Consider the following 15,116-nt stretch of genomic DNA (forward strand, 5'->3'; position numbering starts at 1 on the left):
TTGTTGTTGTGTGTTTGTTTTTGGTATTTGGGCCACACCTGGTGATGCTAAGGGGTTGCTCCTGGCTCTGGGACCATATGGAACTCCAGGGATTAAAGCCAGGTCTGTCTTGGATCAGTTGCGTGCAAGGCAAACGCCTACTGCTGTGCTATTGCTCCAACCCCTATAATTTTTTTTTTGATTTTGCTTTTAAAGTGGTAAATTTAAGAAATGTCCTGCTAATGCATTGTGAGGTTGTTGAATTTTTGTTTTGTTTTCATTTCTTACTTTATTTTTGATCATTTTAAATTCCTTTTTTTTAAATATCTTTATTTAACCACCATAATTACAAACATGTTTGTAGTTGGATTTCAGTCATTAAAAAAAAATACCACTCCCCTTCACCAGTGCAATGTTCCCACCATCAATTCCCCCCATCACTCTCCTTCCCCATACCTTGCCTGTATTTTTTATTTTTTTCTTTTTCATTTCCTGACTTGACCTCACTCTTTGATGGATCAGCTTAGGTAGATTAACTCCAATGCTCTCTGCACTTACATGCATAAAATTTCCTGCACACTGGCCACTGTTATTCCTATCTAAAATGTCTCCTACTGTCTTTCTCTCTGGATGTCTGTTATTAGTCACACGTGATTCTTTTTGAAGTCCATATGCTTAATGTTATATTAAATTGCTTTGCAGAATTCTAACATGTGGGGGGAAAATGTCTGTGCATCTTACAGAGTGAATGCTGACTCTAGTGGTGAGGAATTCTTGGGGTTCCCAGAAAACTTGAAGAGTACTCAAAACTTAAACTCTCTGCATTTGTTAATGACAGTCATAATGAATCTTAATGTCATGTTGACTGCTGTCCACTTAACATGGTTGAAATATTATTCTGTTATAGTTTATTAAATATAATAGTACTCCATTTGCTTTAGAATATTTTTTTCTAGTTTTCCTCATCTAAAAACTATGTGCACTTATGGTTAGGTGCATTTTATAGAGTGAAAAGTATGTTATATATAAATCACTTACAATAGGTCTATTTTTACTTGAGTTATTTTAACATCCCTGTTCTTTTCCTTTAAGTATAACTTTTTAAGATGAGTATATATAATCTGTATTATATATAATCACACACAATAGGATCACTTTTATTTATTATTCACTAATAATTCTGCACAAAAGAAACAGTATAGTAAGGTAAAGTTGACTTGAACATTTATGTAAGTATTAAAGTATTTTAGTTACTGAAAGAACGTAGACTAGGATAAGATTTCTGAGTTGGATACAGAACTACCTCATGCCTACAAGACAATAAAATTGTAACCTTTGGTTTATAATAAACAAACCATTTGTATTGCAAATAATTTAATTTTATAAAAAGAATTATTTGCATTCTTTTTCATTGTTGTTGTTTTGAGGCCACACTTGGCAGTGCTCAGGGATTATTTCTGGCTTTGCACTCTAACAGTGCTCAGAGGACTGTATGGGATGCAAGCACATTATTATTCCCTGCCCTAACTCTTCAAGCCTTCCACATAAATTTTTAATGAGATAATGTCTATCCTTACCAAGTTTCCAAATATCCCAGTTTGAAAATTTTGGGATGAGACTTAGTGGTCCAGAGTGACTTTTTTATTCTATTTCCTATTGAAGTAGCATTTATTTATATAATATTGCATAGGTTTTCAAGTATTAATTTATGGTCATAAATTCGGTTTTACTTTATTGGCATAAATTTGAAATTTTAATTTACTATTTATAAATTTAATATATAATGTATTCATACATATCTTAAATATATGTACCTAGATATGGAAACCAAATCTAACATTATTCTATGTTGAAGAGATATTTATTGCCAGTAAAATCAGAACTGGCTTCCTGATGGTGACTTATTTAGGAATCTAGGAAAGTCTCTCATTTCAATAACTTTCATTTCTCAAGAGGGTCTTTTAAATTATTCTTCCTTTCCATACAGGGAATTCCTCTTTACCAGGTTTCATCTTTAGCATATTTAAGTTTCAGTGAATTTCTCTAGTTTTCCCAAATTTGCTAAGATTCTGACTGTTTATGGAATGACCATCCTTACTGCTTACTTATAAGGTTGATGCCAGGAACATTATAAAACAATTCAGTTTGGGGAAAAAAAACGTATGACTATTGCATTCAAATAAGAGGTGGTTAATGTTTTTTCTCTAATAATGAATTTATCATGTCTGATGAAATGAAGCTCATTTTTTGTTGTTGTTTTGAGCCACATCTGGTGGTGCTCAAGGAATACTCCTGGCTTTGTGCTCAAAAATAATTACTCCTAGCAGACTGGGCAATTATATGGGATGCCAGAGACCAAACCTGGGTCTGCCATGTGCAAGCCAAACACATCCCCTGTGCGATTGCTCTGGCCCTTGAAAGGTTTTCTGGTTTGTTTGGGGGCCACACCTGAAAGTGCTTTGAGTTTACTCCTGGCTCCATGCTCAGAGATTACCCCTACCATATGTGGTGCCAAGGATCCAAATCTCATTGACTGTGTGCAAGGAAAGTTTCTTACTCTCTGTACTGTCTCTCCAATCCAGGTTTTTGTTTGTTTTTAATTTCCTTCCTTCCCTTCCACATCAAATTAGCATTGCCAGTGTCATAATAATGAGGGAAGGGGTTTATATATACTTGGTTAGTTCACACAGTTTTAGCTCACTGGATGTACATATCAGGATGTAGTGTTTACACATTCAGCACTAGCTCTCACTGACCTTTGTTTTTCTATAGTAATGCTTGCAAATGTTCTATCGCAGACTCATAGTCTTAGTCCAGAATATAGACTATGATTGTGGTGCTCTCCAGGGGTCACTGGTGTTCATACAAGTAGTGCTAGGGGTTATCTTCCTACTGGTTGTGCTCACACATCTTTTTAGTAGAGCTTACTAAGAGTCACATTTCTGTTAGTGCTGCTTACACACGAGTCTCCATGGTGCAAGAAATTGCTTGTCACACCAGGATTTGCAAGCAGCAGAGCTGCCAAGATGGCTCTCCACGTATGTGGAACAATAGGGATTTGAACCCATGACCATACACGTTTTTGGGTCACATCCGGCAGGCTCAGAAATTGCTCCTGGCAGGCACAGGGGACCATATGGGGCTGCAGGATTCGAACCGATGACCTCCTACATGAAAGGCAAATACCTTACCTCCATGCTATTTAAAGTTTTATTTGTCTGATTAACATCTCAATAAAAAAGACATTCCTATCAAGTTCATATAATTAATGATATTGTGTTTTAAAAAAAGTAAAAAAGAAAAAGTTAAATGACTCAGAAATTGTTTTCTGATTTTAAGATACAAAGGAGAACAAACTATATTTTAAAAATTAAAGAGGGGTCACATTGATAGTTCAGTGAGAAATGCACTTGCCTCGCATGTGTCAGACCTGGATTAAATCCATGACATACCATATGGTCATATGGTTTCCAAACTTCTACAAGGAGTGATCTCTGAGCACAGATCCAGGAGTTAGCCTTTGTACCTTTGGGAATGACCCAAAACAGAACAAACAAACAAAACCCCAAAAGTTTCATTAGTAAGTAAAGTCAGAGCAGTTAAAATCAAACAGTAACAAGAATGCCATTCATTTTATAAAACACACATCCACCATTATAAATTAGATATTCATTTAGTTCTTTCTTATTACTCTATCTTGGGGTACATCTGATTTCTTTTCTTTTTTTTTTTTTTTTTGGTTTTTGGGCCACACCCGTTTGACACTCAGGAGTTACTCCTGGCTATGCGCTAAGAAATCGCCCATGGCTTGGGGGGACCATATGGGACGCAGGGGGATCGAACCGCGGTCCATCCTACGCTAGCGCTTGCAAGGCAGACACCTTACCTCTAGCGCCACCTTCCAGGCCCCACATCTGATTTCTTAAAGTCATCTATTTCTGTATTGAAAGAGTCCAAAAAAATCTAGTTAGTTGCTTTACACTGTTTCTCTGTCTCTTAACCAATGTTAGTTACATAAATTTTTAACTAAATAACCATGAGATCAGTTACAGTTATTCATGATTTTTAGTCATACAATGCTTCATCTTTAAACTAGTGAACATTTCCTACCTACCACAAATCTCCCTAATTTCTCTCTTGCCCCACAGACAGTGTCTCTGTCTCTGTCTCCTTCTACTTCTTCCACATTTTCCTTATTTTTTTTTCTTTCAGGCACTGCAGTTTGCAGTGAAGGAGTATCTCGCTTATCACATTACCTCTTCTCAGTATCAGTTCTTGTCCAGATTGATCATTTCCAGCTATCATTTTCAGAGGAGTCACTTCTCTGCCCTAACTGTATTCCCTCCCCCTCTCTTTGTGGCAAGCTTCCTACCATGAAACTGGTCCTCCTGACCCTCATCTCCATTTCCTTTGGATATTATTACCATATGAGATCAGTTACAAAGTTGTTAATGATTGAATTTCAGTCATTCAGTGTTCAGCATCTATCCCTTCACCGGTGCACATTTCTTACCATCAATATGCCCAGGTTCCCTGTCACCCTTCTCCCCACTATATTAATGGCAGACATTTTTCTTCTCTCTTTCACTTTCTTTTTTCTTTTTAGACACTATAGTTTTCAATATTGTTACTGAACGGTGATCATTTTCAACTATTATTGTCATAGTGATCCCTTCTCTGCCTTTACTGCACTCCCCTGCTCTTTGTGCCAATCTTACTACTATGGACCAGTCTTCCTGGTCCTCATTTCTATTGTCTTTGGATATTATTATCATACTATCTTTTAGATTCTCATCTCCCAAAATTAAGTACAATTCTTCTATGTCTATCCTTCACCCTCTGACTCATTCTACTCAGCATAATATTCTCCATATTCATCCACGTATAAGAAAATCACATGACTTCATTTTTCCTAACAGCTGTATAGTATTCTATTTTGTAGATGTATTCCCAGATTTCTTTTTCCACTCATCTTTAGGGAACTTGAACTCTAGATTTTGGCTATTGTGAATAGTGCAATAATCAGCATAGGAGTACAGATACATTTTGTGTTTTATGTTTTTGGGACAGTAGGGTATATTCCCATTAGCAGTATTGCTGGGTCATCTGGGACCTCAATTTCTATTTTTCTTTTCTTTTTTTGGGGGGGGGGGTCACACCCGGCAGCGCTCAGGGGAAATCTATTTTTCTTTTTGAGAAATCTCCATTTTGTTTTCAAAAATGGCTAGATCTGCTTATGTTCCCACCCATTCTCCTTGTGTCTGCACCAGCACTGATTGTTCTTGACATTTCTTTGATGTGTGCCAATCTCTGTGGTGTGAGATGGTATCTCATTGGTATTTTGATTTGGAACATTTGGAATATATGATTAGTGATGAGCATTTTTTCATGTGCCACTTGGCCATCTGTATTTCTTCTTTAAGGAAGTTTCTGTTCATCTCTTCTCCCCATTTTTTTGTTTGTTTGTTTTTTTTTTTTGTTTTGTTTTATGGGTCACACCTGGCAGCTCTCAGGGATTACTCCTGGCTTTACACTCAGAAATTGCTCCTGGTAGGCTCAGGGGTCCATATGGGATGCTGGGATTCGAACCACCGTCCTTCTGCATGTAAGACAAACACCCTACCTCCATGCTATCTCTCCGGCCCTTCTCCCCATTTTTTGATGGGGTTAGACTTTTTTTTTCCTTCTTAACCTCTATCAATGCATGTACATCATAGATATTTACCCCTTATCAGATTGGTTCTGGGTAAATAAATTATTCAAATCTATGGACAGTCTTTATCTTTGTATCCTGGTCACAATTTCCTTGAGGTGCAGAAGCTTCTTAGTTTAGTGTAGCACTTTATATCTTTGTTTCTACCTGCTTGGTCTGAGGTATTTAATCTTTGAAGATGCCTTTAGCTTCAATGTCATTAGTGTTCTTTCTACTTTTTCATGTGTTATCTTATGGTTTCAGGTCTGATATTAAGGTCTTTAATCTTTTTTTTTTTTTTTTTACTTTTGTGCACATCATTAAAAAGAGGTTCTGAGTTAACATTTTGTGCATTGTTGACCAGTTTTTCCAACCATTTGTTGATGAGATGTTCCTTGCTTCATTTCGTATTTCTTGCTTCTTTATTAATGATTAATTGACCATATATATGAAGATCTGTCTCAGGATATGAGATATCCATGGATATGATAGCCTGTGTTTATTCCCACACCATGTTGCTTTATTTATTACCACTTTGTAGTACAACTTGAAATTGGGGAAAGTGAGGCTTCCTTATTTCATGTGAATTTCAATGGTGTTTAGAACATTTCTTTGAAAAAAATATAAGGATATCCTTATAGATTTTGCATTAAATTGGCTTGGTGCTTGGATAAGTATTGCCATTTTTATTATACTAGTCCTCTCAATCCATATAGAATGTATTTCCATTTCCTTAGGTCCTCTTATTTTTTGAAGTAATGTTTTGTGTTTTTGTTTGTTTTCACTTATTTAGCTAAGTTGTTTCCAAGGTACTCGATTTTCTGAGGTATAACTATTGATGGGATTGTTTTTAATATCCCTTTCTTCTCTCATTTGTATATAAAAAGCTATAGCTATTTGTGTATTAATTTAGTAACATACCATTTTACTATAAAAATCAGGGGCTGAAGGAATAGCACAGTGCTATGGTGTTTGCCTTGCATGCTGCCAATGTGAAACAGACCTGGGTTCTGGGTTTGATCCCTGGAATTCCATATGGTTCCCCGATCCTGCCAGTAGCGATTTCTGAGGGCAGAGCCTAAAGTATCCCCTGAGTGCCACTGGGTATGGCCCCAAAACCAAATAAACAAGTAAATAAGTAAATAAATAAATAAATCATTGTGTCCAGAAGCTTTTTTGGGTAGCTTTTATGATTTTATAAATATAATATCATGTCATTCGCACATAGTAAGAGCTTGCTCCTTCCTTTCCTATCTGAATGCTGCTAATATTTTCTTTTGCCTAACTGCTTTGCCAAGAACTTCCAGTACTATATAAATAGATGTGGTGAGAATGGCTACTAGCCTTGTGTTGTTCCAAGTCTTTGAGGAAAGGCTTTTCATTTATCCATGTTGAATATAATATTTGCTGTGGGCTTGTAGCAAATGCCTTTGACCATACTGAAGAATGTTCCTTTAGTTCCCATCTCGTTGAGAGTTTTTATTTATTTATTTTTATTTTATTGAAACAATTGTGATCTACAGAGTCCTTTATAGTTGAATTTCAGATATACAATGAGTCAGGGCCCTTCCCACCACCAATGGACCGAGAGTGCATCCTATCCCACCCCCTTTTGCCCCCTTTGCCTGCCAGTGTAACAGGCCCCTTTGAGTTTAGATTGTTAAAGTTTAGGTCCTTTGATTCTATTATCATTGACTGTGGCTTGGATATTTAGTTCTGTCCTTATTTAGTTCCCTGCCAGTGCATCCGAGACCATTTGACCCCTGGCCCTCAATCTCTTTCTATTCCTTTTCTCTTAGTTTTATAGAAAAATGCGGAAATGTGTGGTAAAAGCAAGTAATCTATGTTCCAAGGTTCTGTGAAAAAGGCAGGAACCCTGATTTAAAAGATAAGAGATAAAAATAATGCCATAAATAACAGGGCCAGAGAAATAGCCAGAGAGGTAGGGTGTTAGCTTTGCACAAAGCCAATCCAGGACAGACTTGGGTTTGATTCCTGGCATCCCATATGATACCCTGAGCCTGTCAAGAGCAATTTCTGAGCCCAGAGCCAGGAGTAACCCCTGAGCGCCACCGGGTATAGCCCAAAAACAAACAAAAAAGATAAAATAAGAAATTTTTAAAAAGGTATGTGAGTGGCAGGTTTGTTTTGTTTTGATTTTTGTGCTGGATCTTGTCAAATGCTTTTCGACATCTATCAATATGATAATATGATTTTAGTTTTTTTTTAGTTGTGTCGTATATTATGTTGATTTATTTGCATATGTTAAATTATACTTGTATCCCTGGAATGCATTCAAATTGGACATCAGGTATGATCTTTTTGATGAGTTGTTAGATTCTTTTTGCTAGTATTAGGTTGAGGATCTTTGCATCTGTGTTCATTAAGGCTATTGGTCTATAATTCTCTTTTCTTGTGGTATGCCAATCTGCTTTGGGTATCAGTGTGATGTTAGTTTCAGAGAATCTGTTTGGGAGTGTTTCTCTTTCTTCAATTTTCTGGAAGAGACTGAAAAGTATTGGCAGTAGGTTCGCTTTAGAGGTCAGGAAGAATTCACTAGTGAATTCATCTGGCCTGGGCTTTTGTTTGGGGGAAGTCTTTAGATTACCATTTTAATTTCTTCAGTAGAAGAAGTCTATTCAGTTATTCCACTTCATCTTTATTCAACCTTGAGAAGTTATAGGAGTCCTAAAATGTATCCATTTATTCTGGGTTCATTCTCTTTTTCTTTAACATAAAGATTATCAAAATAATCTCTGATTACCTTTTCAATATTTGTAGTGTCTGTTTTGACATTCTCCTTTTATTTTGATACAGTATTTAGGGTTCTCTTTCTTTGTGCATCTTGCTAATAGTTTATTGACGTTATTTATTTTTTCAAAGAACTAGTCATTGTTTTCATTGTTTTTTTTCCTCTATAGTTTTGTGGGTTTTCAGATCATTAGTTTCTGCTGTAAGTTTTATTATTTCCTTTCTCCTGCCTGTTTCTGTCTTATTTTGTTGGTCATTTTCTAAGGTCTTAAGTTGTGCAGTCAAGTAATTTATGTAGGTCATTTCTTCCTTCCTGATGAATGTTTGCTAAGCTATAAACTTTCCTTCTTATGCCTCTTTGCTGTGTCCATAAATTCTAATAGTTCTTGTCCTCTTTTTAACAGGAATCATTTCTGTTCTCGAATCTTATTGGCTGTCCATTCCATGATTTCTTTGAGTTCCTTAACTATCCTCAACATTTCCTCTCTAATACCCTTATCAGAGAGGTTATATACCTGGCTGATATTGTTTGGATTTTCAGAGCTATGATCTTCTCTCACCCAGCATAGTGAGATTTTATGTTGCTTTCCCATGTGGCCTTAGAAGTCTGAAGGTGTATTTTTATTTTGTTGTTGTGGTATGCATGAAAACCTGGAAGAAAGGTTCAGTCATGGAGCAAAGAAGAGCAAACAAACTCTTCTTGGAGTGACTGCCTGGGTGCAGAAATGGAGTTTCTTAATCACAAAGAGGGCCCTGCTGCTCCTTGTCGGTCTGCTTCAGTTTCTTATCCAAGTTAAGAATTAAGACTTTTATCATTGTCTTTTTTGAACCATCAAGAGGAAAGAATACCTAGTAAATTCCTATTTTCTGAATGTTGAGAAAACTTTATCTTTGTTAAAGACTCATTTTAGTCTATTCTTAGGCAAAGTCATTATAAAGCATGAGAAGAAAGCAGAGAGGATAAGATCAAGTAATGATATTTAATTTGTGGTTAGTCTAACAGACAGTATCAGTGACAAGAGTTAATTTAAAATCTATATTAGGGTGTAAATTTGGTTTTTAAAAATCATTGTTTCTCATTAAGGGATTATAAAAAGTGAGAGCACTGACATACATCTAGGATCTTTCTGTAAAGTATGCAATTTCTGTACTTGATCTGTATTCCAATTAGCTTAAAAAAGAAAGACTAAATCCCCCTAGATATATCTTTCCAGTAATTTGACAATGTTGTTTCATTTTAAGGGATATATCAGACAAGCCCCCTTTGAGCTTTGATTCTTTCTGTATAGTTTTGGAATAAATCTTTGTGATTGCCAAAAAAAATTCTGAAAAAGTTAATGGTTGTTTGAGCCCTTTTTATTTTAATGAGGCTAATATTTCATTTTGGAATGGCAAAATCCAATATCAATTAGAGGAGATGCCATCACCTGAATAGTAGAGGATTGTGGATGACTGCGAACAATGAACATTTGCAATTTAACTGATAAAATAACAATTCATTATTTTATAGCAGACAATAACCTTCAATCACTCTGAAGTGAACATCGTAGAAGCCATTTTAAATGTGCAAGGATATTTTGCACGAAGCTTATTCTTTTGAGATCCTGAATTTCTGCTCTCCAGAAAAGTTACAATTATTTAAAAAATAACCTCCTACTTTTATAAGTATAATCTGATTTTTGCAACTTTTTTAAGGTCAACAGAAATATTGATATCATGGAGTGGAGAAATAACTCAAAGGGCTGAAACATATGAATCTCTGTTCCCTCTCTCCAAGGTTGAGTCCTAGCATTGCATGATTCTACCACACTCTTGGGAGTAACAGATCAAGTATTAAGATGGGACTTGGCCCCTAGCACCAGTGTGTCTAGCCAAAACCCCAAACAAAATTTCAATATTAAATATATTATTTTATGAGTAGATTCATCACGGTTGTACAGCTGTTGCTAATATCTTAACATTATTTCTTTTTGTTTTGGGGGGGTGGGCCACACCCGTTTGATGCTCAGGGGTTACTCCTGGCTAAGCACTCAGAAATTGCCCCTGGCTTGGGGGTACGATATGGGACGCCGAGGGATTGAACCGTGGTCGCCATCTTTCCTTGGCTAGCACTTGCAAGGCAGATACCTTACCTCTAGTGCCACCTTGCTGGCCCCTATTTCTTTATATAAAGTTTCTATTTGAAAGCATAAAACAAGTCATATAAAGTTGCTTTTCTATATATCTAGCTATCTCTCTGGCCTCCAAACTTTTTTATTGTTTTTTTTTTTTTAATGGGTCACACCCAGTGGCGCTCAGGGATTACTCCTGGCTCTGCACTCAGAAATCGCTCCTGGCAGGCATGGGGGACCATATGAGATATTGGGATTTGAACCACCATCCGTCCAGATCTGCTGCATGCAAAGCAAACACCCTATCACTGTGCTTCTCTCCAGCCCCTCCCAACTTATTTTTTAAATAAGCTTATATCATACACTGATAAAACAAAGGAAAGATATATACTATCCTTTTTTAAATTTTATTTATTTTTGTTTTTGGGGGTCCATACGCCTGGCTCTGTGCTCAGAAATCACTGCTGGTGGGTTCATATGGGATGCCAGGGATTGAACCCAGGTCGGCCATGTGCAAGGCAAACCTACTGTGCTATCACATTGGCTGCTATATACTGTCTTTAAAGCCAATTTTTAAAAAATATTTAGGTCACATAGAGCAGTGTTTAGGTCTTACTCCTAGCTCTGTGCTCAGAAATTTCTACTGGCGGGGCAAAGGGACCATATGTGGTGCTGGGAATTGAATTCAGTTTGGCCAGATGCAAATCAAGTGCTCTACCCATTGTACTATAGCCGCGGTCCCTAAGCTAATTTTTATTTTTTATTTTGGTTTTTGGGCCACACCCATTTGATGCTCAGGGGTTACTCCTGGCTAAGCGCTCAGAAATTGCCCCTGGCTTGGGGGGATCATATGGGACGCCAGGGGATTGAACTGGGGAATCGAACTGCGGTCCATTCCTATGCTAGCGCTTGCAAGGCGCTTACCTCTAGCACCACCTCGCCGGCCCCTAATTTTTTAAATCAATCTAATTTGTGTAACTATTTGCTTTGATCATATAAACTTGTCTCCTAAGAAGGGTGAGAAATGATGAAAAGGAAGAGAAGAGCATACTGCTGAGGAGATAGTGAAAATAGAGAGCACATGTCTAGCACTTGTGAAGCCCTGAGTTCAATCATTAGTATACTCCTCCTTGTACCACTGGATATAACTGGTGGATATAGGCACTTCCACCATAGGGACAAACTACTGGATTGTTTGACTCACACCACTGGCTTGTGGGTCAAATATTGAGAATGGCTTCAGCACCTTCCGAGCACTAATAGAGAGGCCCTTATTGAATAAAGAGTACATTTAAAGAATTAGAGAAGAGCACATTTAAATAATTAGCTTTATTTTTATTTGGAGGTGTTAGATTTATTTCAATCCTTATTAGCCTCTATAAACCAATCTGAATTTTTCAAATCAGGACATAGCTATTATTTATTATTACCCTCAGAATTGGGAAAATATTTCACCCATAGACATTGACTTTATTTGTTAGATACAGAGAAATAGCTTATAGCACAAATTATACATTTTCAGTTGTAAATATAAGAAAATGCTGACACACTCTATCTCACTATTCTAGAACTTAAAGCTTTGTTTTCATTGAGCACATATTGTTGTCTTGATCTGAATTTACAACATTAACACAAATGAGCAATAAATTTAAAGCAACAACTGTTGGACTACAACAATAATAACCAAAGTTCAGTGGTCTCTCACCAAAGGTAGTGCTAGATTCTAATTCAACCTGAAAGATCTCTCAAGGGTCAGATTCTAAAACCAGATTCATAGTCACTGCTTGGCAACAAGAAGGATAACTCGATTGTGTGCAAATCAACTCTCAGGTCAAACTTGCACAAGAAGTATCTAAAACAAAATTAAAACTCAGAAACTGAGGCCAGAGCGATAGCATAGTGGTAGTGTTTGCCTTGCATGCGGACAACCCAGGAAGGACCTGGGTTCAATCCCCTGCATCTGATATGATCCCTCAAGCCTGCCAGGAGTGATTTCTGAGTGCAGAGCTAAGAGCTGAGCGCCACTGGTGTGGCCCAAAAACAAAACAAACAAAAAAGCCAAACTCCACCACCAAACAAACATACAAAAGCCAGAAACTGGAGAACAAAAATTGCAGAGAAAAGAGAATCTGAAGGTGAGTTTCTGCTGTAAATTGGGGATTACTTCAAGAGCCAAGAAAAACACTGCCTGGGCTTCCACCCATGAGCTTTATTTTGTGAGCAACGCAGTGGAACTGACTCTCAGACTGAATTCACTTGGATATTTCACTGGGACTTTCAAATTGAAAGCTTAGTTTTCAAAAAATAAACACAGCCCTTACAGGGAAAAAAAAAAGGAGAAATGCCAGAGATTTATTTGACTCATTAATGAGGAAACCAAGCAGGATAAAGCTGTTTAACTAAGTATAATATTTTTTTACTTTTTTTTTTTTTTTTGCAGATATTTTTTGAAACATGTATTTTTTTTTAATTTTTTTTAAAACTTGATGAATTGGTTGTTAGGCCACACACAAGTGGTGCTCAGGGGTTACTCCTGGTTCTGTACTCAAAAATCGCCCCATGTCAGGCTGAGGGACACGGGTCCCTCCTGAGTCTGTCGCATGCAAGACAAATATCCTACTGCTGTGCTATCTCTCTAGTCCCCTGAAAAAATAATTTTAATTAATAATTTGTTTATGATTGAGTTTTACTCATATAATATTCTGACATTTATCCCTTCACCAGTTCATATTTCACTCCACCCTCTCTTCCCATCCCTTGACCCCCATCTGTCTCTTCTCTTTTTCTTTTTTTCATTTTAGGCATTATGGTTTGCAATATTGATATTGAAGAAGTATCATGCATAACACATTATCTCCTTTTGGCATCCAGTTCTTGCCTAAAGTGACCATTCCCAACTATCATTGTATAGTAGCCAGAATCTAGATATCAAGTACCTAAGAACAGATCTCTAAAGACAGGCCAAGAAGACAGACAGTTGGTAAGACAGTTGGGAGAAGAATTGGGTACTTCTGGAAAAGCAACAGATATTAGAGATTACCAGTAGGAAGTGCCCAAGATCAGAGGAGTGGATAAAGAAATTTTGGTACAATGGAATACTACACAATTCTTAGGAGAATTAAGTCGTGAAATTTTCTAAATCAGTGATGGATATGGAAAGGCTTAAGCTAAGTGAAATAAACCAGAAGGAGAGGGGGGTAGACAGAATGATTGTACTCATTGTGGTATATAAAAAAAGATAGTATGGTAGAAATACCTAAGCATAATTTGCATAGTATGTTTTTTTTGTTAGTTGTTATTATGCCAGTGTCACACCAGGGTATTATTTTAACTTTTTGCTTTTGGAGCCACACCTAGTGGTATTCAGTGTTTTCTCTTGGCTCTGTATTCAAGGATCACTTTTGGAGGTGTTCAGGGAACATATGTGATGCCAGGAATCAAATCCAAATCAATCAGTCACAAGCACTTTTTCCTCCCTCCCTCCCTCCCTCCCTCCCTCCCTCCCTCCCTCCCTCCCTCCCTTCCTCCCTCCTTTCCTCCCTCCCTCCCTCCCTCCCTCCCTCCCTTCCTCCCTCCCTCCCTCCCTTCCTTCCTCCCTCCCTCCCTCCCTCCCTCCCTGCCTTCCTTCCTCCCTCCCTCCCTCCCTCCCTGCCTTCCTTCCTCCCTCCCTCCCTCCCTGCCTCCCTTCCTCCCTCCCTCCCTCCCTTCCTTCCTTCCTTCCTTCCTTCCTTCCTTCCTTCCTTCCTTCCTTCCTTCCTTCCTTCCTTCCTTTAAAAACTAATTTAGAAACCAGATATCAAGCCTTTTTAAAAATATTTTAAAGAGTTTCTGTGAACAAATGAGATCTGAAGAGGATTTTGTGTGTTCAAAAGTCTGTTTACTTCTGTTCATAGACTCGTGGCACCTTTGGGAATTGATCAGTAGTTTTTTGTTTGTTTGTTTGTTGTTTGGAGGCCACACACATTGACACTCAGGGCTTACTCCTGGCTATGTGCTTAGAAACTGGTCCTGGCACGGAGACCATTTGGGAAGCGGGAATCGAACCGAGGTCCATCCTAGGTCAGCCACGTGCAAGGCAAATGCCCTAATGCTGTGCTATCGCTCCAGCCCTAATCAGTAGTTGTTGTTGTTATTGTTGTTGTTTTAACTACCTAGTGTTTTCCAAGTAAAGAATATTAATGGATGGAGAAGTTATCTCTATAGTGCTGGAATGTTGATCCTTTTGCATACTAGAAAAAAATCATGTTAAAATAGACAGGGCATTTTCTCTCATTTGAAAGCCAACTACCCCACCCAGTAATTCAGAAAAATACAGAAACTTAAACTCTATTCCTGTTATGTGTCTCTTTGATTTATACTGCTGAAAAAACCTTCATGCTATTATGGAGAACCAGTAGGTTTCCTTAGCTGCATTGTAGCACTTTAGTATTTTCTTTCTGGCTGATGACAGTCACTTGCAGTGTCTTGATAAATAGCGTTGTCACTAGTTGGAACTATCTAGGAACACACTCGATACTCATTTCTCATTGTGAAGCACCATATAAATTTTTCTCATATTTTTCACATACTCTTCCTCTGGAAGA

The 15,116-nt window shown here is 37.5% G+C and overlaps 1 protein-coding gene across 1 annotated transcript in view; it reads left to right on the forward strand.

Annotated features, from left to right (window-relative positions):
- Positions 1–15,116, forward strand: part of PHLDB2 (pleckstrin homology like domain family B member 2) — a 142,308-nt gene that overhangs the window by 37,829 nt on the left and 89,363 nt on the right. The gene's annotated exons all lie outside the window — the stretch shown is intronic.

The sequence above is a fragment of the Suncus etruscus genome, chromosome 13 (genome assembly GCF_024139225.1).
Source record: "Suncus etruscus isolate mSunEtr1 chromosome 13, mSunEtr1.pri.cur, whole genome shotgun sequence".
Lineage (NCBI taxonomy): Eukaryota > Metazoa > Chordata > Mammalia > Eulipotyphla > Soricidae > Suncus > Suncus etruscus.